The sequence below is a fragment of the Crinia signifera genome, chromosome 5, assembly GCF_055691185.1.
Source record: "Crinia signifera chromosome 5, ASM5569118v1, whole genome shotgun sequence".
Lineage (NCBI taxonomy): Eukaryota > Metazoa > Chordata > Amphibia > Anura > Myobatrachidae > Crinia > Crinia signifera.
Genome location: NC_139221.1, coordinates 258,930,696 through 258,938,942, shown reverse-complemented (window position 1 = coordinate 258,938,942; position 8,247 = coordinate 258,930,696).

Sequence of the window (8,247 nt, the reverse complement as noted above, 5' to 3'; positions counted from 1 at the left end):
TTGCAGAAACTCTGTAGCATGGCAAAACTAGATTACATTTACTGATTAAATGTAAAAAACGGAACAAGTTAATAGGTAAAGACTTAAGGCCCCCCATACACTATGCGGCTCGCAGGAGAATTGGGTCTGACTTGTCCTTAGGACAAGTCGGCCTAATGTATGGGGGCCTTAATAACGATAGACAGATAAACAGATAGAAAAACTTACCCCATTGCCAGCAACATTGCTTACAGATCCCATTGTTAAACTATGCTGTTGTTGCCTCTTGAGGACAAGTTTGGCCACCCCACCCCTACATTATACAGGAGAATATAGATTTATACCGACAGTTTTTTTAACTCTTTATTTTCTAAGAGAATCAGTACATAGTAAAATCACAGTAGATATAAGGGAAAAACATTCTCTTTTTTTTCACATTGAAACAAGAACAATTAAGTAGGAAACGATAAGGTAGGGCACAGAAAGGGAATGGGAGGAGAAGGAGGAGGAAAAGGGAGAGACGGGTGAGAGAAAAAAAAAGGGGGGGGAGAGGGTCAGGGACAGGTACAAATATACTTCATTTTCTTGTATATATGACACGATTCAGGTAAATACAAGTTTGAGGATACAAAAGCATAGGGAAGAGCTTACTATGTAGAAAGAGGTGTAGCCCCGCGGGGGCGTCGGGTGGCGGCTCGATACAGCAAAAGCATCCGCATCAGTCACAGAAGCGCACTAGGGGAGTTTTTTACCGACAGTTTTTTACCGACAGTTTTTTAATCTAGTATGTTGTTTAACCATTATAAACTAGCTAAATAGAACATAGCAATGCTTGAAGTGTGGCAATAGTCTTTATACCCTCCAACATGACCCTCTAATGCAGTGGTTCCCAAACTTTTTTCTCTCCCGTACCCCGTGATTAGGCTGAGGCGTACCCCCTCCTCTCAATTTAAAATATAGACAATACTTATGAGTGGAGTGGAAGTGAGCGGTATGCGTATCCTTTTGCATGTCCTTATATTAAGGAGTAGCGGACAGGAATCGTGCCCTTCCGTGTCTGGCTGCTGGTTGTGTATTGTCTCCAGGGTTCCCACTAACACCTGTAGGATTAATGCCGCTGCTTCTTCCACCCGTGTCAGTGCAGGGCAGATGATTGCAGATGTCAGCACGGGTAGCTCCTATTGGATTGCTGGTCAGGCAAAAGCACAATGAGACACTGATGACGCTGAAGACAGAACCATAAGTGACACAACATGGTTCTTCTCCATAGCAATGGGTCTTCTTCTGCCATCAAAATACTTTTTCATATTCCGCCATTACCAATATTATTTTCAAGTACCCCCAACTGGTCTGCAGAGTACCCCCAGGGGTACTAGTACCCCAGGTTGGGAACCACTGCTCTAATGGATTACCATCACCTGTGGTGAAACACCTTTCTTATCTATTAACCGGTTTAAAACAAGTAATGGCAATCATACATTAGGAGGGAAGTCCAGAAACAGAGCATTGTGTCCCTCCTGAAGTGAGTCATGTTGGAGGTATGTTTAATTTTGTTCTGTGTTTTTTTTATCAGTATTTTATGTGCACATTAAAGTAAACACATGCAAATAAATCTTTTTTTTTTTTCGCAGGAAATAATCTTATCTTGGAAACACAGAATTGAAATGCAGAGAATAGACCCATTCCTTCCCGTGGCAATATGATTGGACCAATCAGTATATCTCCCTTTACTATTAACTGGTAAACTTCCCTATGTTATCATTGTTGCTAAACTCTCGATTATCACGGAACCCAGCTGAGGTCACCTACTAACTAAGCACCATGACTCCTACCAAACACTTGTATATCAGAATATAGTAATCATATACCGAAATAATACTTGCGATAAATCATTTCTTTAATAAAATTAACAAGTTTCACTAGCTTTTATATATTTCTCCATCCTGGTTTTTTTTATCTGGGAAATTTGTATTTCAGCACATAAGTCCCTCCAATAAATAAAGTGTTTACTAGCGTGGTACAACCTGGTACCTGTGTTAAAAGACAAATATTAAATTTACGACCCTTTTCAAGTCAAGGAAACTGTAGCTACACCCCATCCTTACACTGTGTGTGTTTGTGCTGTCAATGGCAGACAGCCTGGGGCACTGCCTATGAATACAGTGACTGTCTCCAGCAGAGAAACTGTGATTTCTACCCAATCTGCTCATCCAACGTCTATGTAAGGGAAACATGTAATTTTTTCGACTCGAGGCTCTAAACATTTGCCTGCAATAATCTGCCCTAAAATTATTTGCTGCTAGACAGAAAATTATACACCCAGGCCAGCTCCACAAAACAGGGAGTGTTACATTTAATATATTGAAGGGATGGTAATTGTAAAACACAAAAAAAAAAATCAAAGAACTGTAGAATAGAGTATATGTATATTATGAATCACTGTAATTACTGTGTTTAACAGCCGTGTAGCTGGGAATGGCGGCATATTGTCACCAACTGTCACAAGTGCTGTTGGTGCTTTTTACAAATGTTATATACAATACCCTTGTTTTATGCTGCTACAGTTATGGCTCTTAAGGCCCATACACACCGGGCGACTTTGAGCTGCTTTCAGCTGAGTTTTGCCGTTTGAGTTGCTTTCAGCTCAGAAGCCGCCCAGTATGTAAGGCCCGGTGCTCTGATGATATTACCAGCATATAACTAATGGGGTGAACGGCCTGCTATATAAGTTGTCCACCCCCTGGAAAATCCCTTTCAAAATTTTCTGCCCAGAGATTTTTGGCATCATCGCTGTACATACACGCTGGGAAAAAACACCCAGGGCCAAATGTAATAGGGTGAGTGTTTCAGAAAGTGAGAGATTTTGGGTTAGTTTTCCCCTTTTTTTTAAAGCAGCAATCAATTACACTGCAAAACCAGGTTGATTTTGCCATGTAATTGATTGCTGCTTTAAAAAACATGGGAAACTTCTCCAAAATCTCTCACTTTCTGAAACTCTCACCCTATTACATTTGGCCCCCAGTGTGTGTGGACCTTTAACCATGAGTATATAAATAAGAAACAAAACCATAAAGCCATATGAAGCTACATAGGGTGCAGAAATATAAGTGCCCAGTAGGTCATATAACCTAAAATTGTAAGAGCCATCGTAGAGGGCATGGCTAACTTATTGAGGGGGGGGGGGGGGGGGGGGGGGGGGGGGGGTGCCCAGTCTGGTTTCTTGACCTACTTTAAATTGCTGTGAGCCAGGGGTGAAATTAGGGGGCAGACTGCCCTTAGACACAACATTTTTGGTCATGTCATTGCCCCTTTCATGTTGAGGCCTCCTAACTTCCTAACAGCACCAGCCTTACCCCTCCCCCTTGACCAGCACAAGTTACTAACTATTGCCCCTCCTACTTTACCAGGTATAAAATAACAAAAACTAATTGTAATGACAAAAAAAGGAAAAGAAAAAAAGAATCACCTTGCCTTCAGCCTAGTATGCAAGTGAGCATGCTGTGCTGATCCCTCTCTGAGTGTCACTCCTAGACACAGGCCTCACATGCCTAGTGGTAAATCTATCACTGATGTGAGCTTAGACTGATTGGTGTCCAAGCCTCAGGTCACAGGCACTATAAAGGTGCATACACATCAGACGATAACAGCTAACGATATGCACAATAACGATATTGGTAATGAATGCAGCATCGCCCCTACTCCCCTCGCCATCTCTCATCGTCACCGGCACTGAAAATTGACAAAATCGATTGTTCGGATTAGTTTTGTTAAATGAAATGGCTTTAACTAATTTGTCTGACCATTGACTATTTTCCAGTTTCTGGGAGCAAATGGTTGCTTCTCATCTGCTCTCACACAGTTTCAGATTTTTATACCCACCAGATAGATTGGACAGATAAATCTTTGTGTGTGTATCCAGGTTAAAGTTGGGTGCACACTACTAGATATATCTGCAGATCAATCGATCTGCAAATATATCTACAGATGGATCGGGCAGCATGTTCTCTTTACACGCTGCCCGATTCGTTGTGACTGGCACCACAAATGAGCCGGCGCATTTGCATGAACCCGGCCACTGAGCTTTCAATTACCGGCGGCTCCTGGAGCGGCTGTACTGTACTGTGCTGCAGCCAATGCGATATATCTGTGAACAACACGTTCACAGATATATCGCTCGTACACACTGGCCAATGTTGCATCGACATTCGTCCATTCGGTACTGCTTTCCTAGCACGGCGCCCGTCTCATTGATTGTATGCCTTAAGTTTAAGGTACTTAAGGCATACAATCAACGCGATGGACCCGATTTTTTAATCTCATGGATCTTATGCATCCGTAAGATCCATGAGATCCATGAGATCCATGAGATAAAAAATCGTGAGCCCCCAATAACCATTGTTAACGCCACCAGCACTATCAACGCCAACCCGAAGCGTTGCGAGCACAGCGAGCCCGCGAGGGGCGGCGGTACGCGTCCTCCGACCTTTTCATACCCCTACTATCCACGTCGGCGTGGAGCTGATTTTATATAGTGTGGCGAGCGCAGCGTGCCACCGTGCCCGAAGCGTGGTGAGCGCAGCGAGCCCCGCGAGGGGACGCAGACTATTTTACATGTATTCCGCGACCCCTCGCGGTGTTCGCTGCGCTCGCCACGCTTCGGGCACGGTGGCTCGCTGTGCTCGCCACACTATATAAAGTCAACTTCACACCGACGTGGATAGTGGGGGTATGAAAAGGTCGGAGGACGCGTACCGCCGCCCCTCGCGGGCTCTCTGCACTCGCCACGCTTCGGGTTGGCGTCAATAGTGGGGTGGCGTTAACAATAGGGGGGCCATTTCACCCATGAGGGGGGGTTAGCAATTAAAATTGGGGTTTTGGGGCCTTTTTACAATGATTCCAATGTAAAAATCTCGTCGATTGCATCATCTCATGCATCTTATGCCGCACAAACACATAGGATGCATGAGATGCTTGCAATGTAAAAATCTTGCCAATCTCGTCGATTGCGTCGATTGCATCATCTCATGCCTCTTATGCCGTACAAACACATAGGATGCATGAGATGCTTGAGATATCAGTCCCACACATACAATCTAGATCGTGGGCGATGTGCTAGGAAAGCAGTACCGTCCTTTCAATCAAGCGGCCAATATATCGGCCAATGCGTACGCACCTTTGCACCCAGTTATTTAGAGGTAGTGCAGACAATCAATGATGTGCTGGTGTATGGAAAACATCAGTTTTCACAGGATTAATGGCTTTATAAATAGGCCAACAAGTTCCCAGGTGAAACAGCATTGTTTCTACTGGCAAAATAAACGATGCAGCAAACTATTCTACAAATTAGGGAATTTCATACATTGAAAACTAGACATAGCCTCAAACATAATTTGCTTGGACTCTTTGGTAATTATACTCCTCGTACAGGGCGTATATTCAAAGTGCATTGCTTGCAGTAACAGTCCATGTTCCCTCATTATATTTTTATGAAGCATTTTTTCAATCTTTGAGGTAGGGTGTGTGTGAAACTGAGAAATGTGTGTGTGTGTGTGTGTGTGTGTGTGTGTGTGCGTGTGTGTGTGTGCTGTATCTATTATGTTCTAGAAGGTGCTAAATAAATAAGAAGTATAATTTGATTTGTTGCTATAGGCATCCCATCTTAGTAAATTAAAGTTTACCCCATAGAGCAGGGGTGGCCGGACTTTAGTAACCCGAGATCTACTTTTTGTAAACTTACTTACCGGTGATTTACCGGCGTCTACTCCTGTACCAAATATTCTTCACCCTGTGCAATATGAGGCAAAATTCACATTACGACATATGGTATGAGGCAAAATTCACATTAAGACACACGGTATGGCATAATTCACATTACGACATATGGTATGAGGCAAAATTCACATTAAGACACACGGTATGGCAAAATTCACATTACGACATATGGTATGAGGCAAAATTCACATTAAGACACACGGTACGAGGCAAAATTTGCATTATGAGAAATGGTACAAGGCAAAATTCACATTATGACACACATGCTTAGGCCTGGAGCTGTAGTCCAATCCACCCCAATATTATGGCCGTGTTTGGTTTTGCAGTGTAAATGATTGCCACTTTAAAAAAACTGGAGATTTCTTTCCAAATCTCTCACTTTCTGAATCCTATTAAATTTCACCCCTAGTTTCCAGTCTAATGCCGGGCAGCGCCTGAACGGGTGCTCAGATGCTGCCCAGCTTCCTTCTCACGTCACCCCGGCAGCAGTGTGGCTCTGCGCAACATGGTGAGGTCAGAGGTCACGCTGCACAGGCTACAGCCACACAGCCCGCCTCTTCCTGGTCCTGGGCGCGCTGCCCTCCCTTCTCATCAGCCTGCCCTCCCACTGGCTGCATCACCCACCCACCTCCCGGCTTCACCGTCTGGATTTACCACCCACCCACCAACCCATCCGGCTCCTACCTTCACTGCCCGACTCCTGCCTTCACCACCCATCCTCTCGGCTCCCGGCTGCACCGCACGTGTAATAAATATGCGGGGCGTTTTTTTTTAATTGGGAAGCCCATCCTGGGATCGGTCATTTTTCAATCCCGAATTCCAGGATTGAAAAAATGCCCCGGGATTGGCATCCCTAATTACGCTGTTTTAGGATAGTGTTTTTATCAAAGAGCTACATCCGGTAATAATTTACTTCCTATTTTTATTTTAGGAAATTTAACCAGATGGCCTTTTACATACAAGTATTGGAAATACAATCTGATTAACAAAAAAAAAGTTAATTAAAGGGTTTAGAATAGTTTTTCACAAAAACTGCTTCAAACTCCCTTTAATACATTTCATTGAAACTAAAATAATGTAAAAGGGTGGGAAAACATCCCTTTCCACAATATTTTAGCAAAAATATTGTTGATAAATCAGCCCGTAGGTTATCACTTGTTACAATCCAATTTTTTTTCCAGTGCTGAAAGATTTACATAAGTCTTAGCACACTTTTGGCTCCAGTACGAAATTCACTCATGTATTACAGATATACTATAAAGTAGAATTTAATTTCCCTGAAACTGGTGTTCTGTTAAAACTTTATTTCTCCCATCAGAATGAACAAAGCAGCAATTTTTCTAATATGCCTCATGCTGGTACTTTACTGCCAGAATCAGATTTCTGCATACTGGATTTTATTATCAGTCTCTGTTCTATGTATGTCTCCTTTTACCCCATGTCTGTCACTGTGTATTTGTATTTTTGGATTTTATTAAATTTAAATTTTTTAGCTTCTAAAATTTGGGCTAGTATACATTTTAAACCTTTCAAAATCCCTAAAGTTTTGAGGGTACTGATACAGCCAGTGACTCTGGTACAATGACCATACTACCACTTCTGCCTACCCTCTTCAAGTGGGTGCCGGATGACTCACCGATAGTCGGAATTCCAATGGTTGTTTCTCCGACATCAGAATCCTGACTTACATGGTTACTTTCCCTCGTGGGGGTCCACCACTCCCATAGAGGGAGATTAGAAGTGGTGATGAGCCACAGAACCCCCGCGGGGGTGAATGCTCTCACCCCCTGTCGGACTCCTGACAGTTTGGATTGCGATATCGGAGAAACGACCATCGGAATCCCAACTACCATACCAACTGTGTAGTACATTATTTTGGCCCATGTCGACCTTGAACCATGTCGACCTTTAACCCTGTCGACCTTGGGGACAGTTGACCTTCCGGGGTCGACCTAATGACTGTCGACCTAAGTCTGGTCTGACAGATGACCGTTTCCTCTAATGCGGGGTACACACCAGGACGACCCTCTCACGATGCACATCGTGAGCGGGTCGTCAGTGTTTCTTCTGACCCGCTCACGATGACGCGGAGTGCACGACCCACTCACGATGTGCACCCACTCACGATGTGCACCGGTCAGATCCGGTGGCTACCCGAACCCGGGAGTATGGTCATTTCCAGATCCTACCTGCTGAAGACCCGTGGGACCGCGCATCGGATCGGTATCGGTCCACACAGGACAGAAAAGGGCTCAATCACCACACAATCTACATCCAATCGGTCGGACTTGGATCTAGATTGATGGGATCGGACCCTTGTCATCCTGGTGTGTACCCAGCATTAGAGAGGGGAGCGCCCCCCTTCTAATAGAACTCAGAAATGCCTGTAATAACATTCCACATTTTCTACAGATTATTGTTTGTACTCTTCTATTGTGGTCCATGTATGCCCATATATCTATGTCATTTATGTAAAATGTACCTGTGATGAGATGT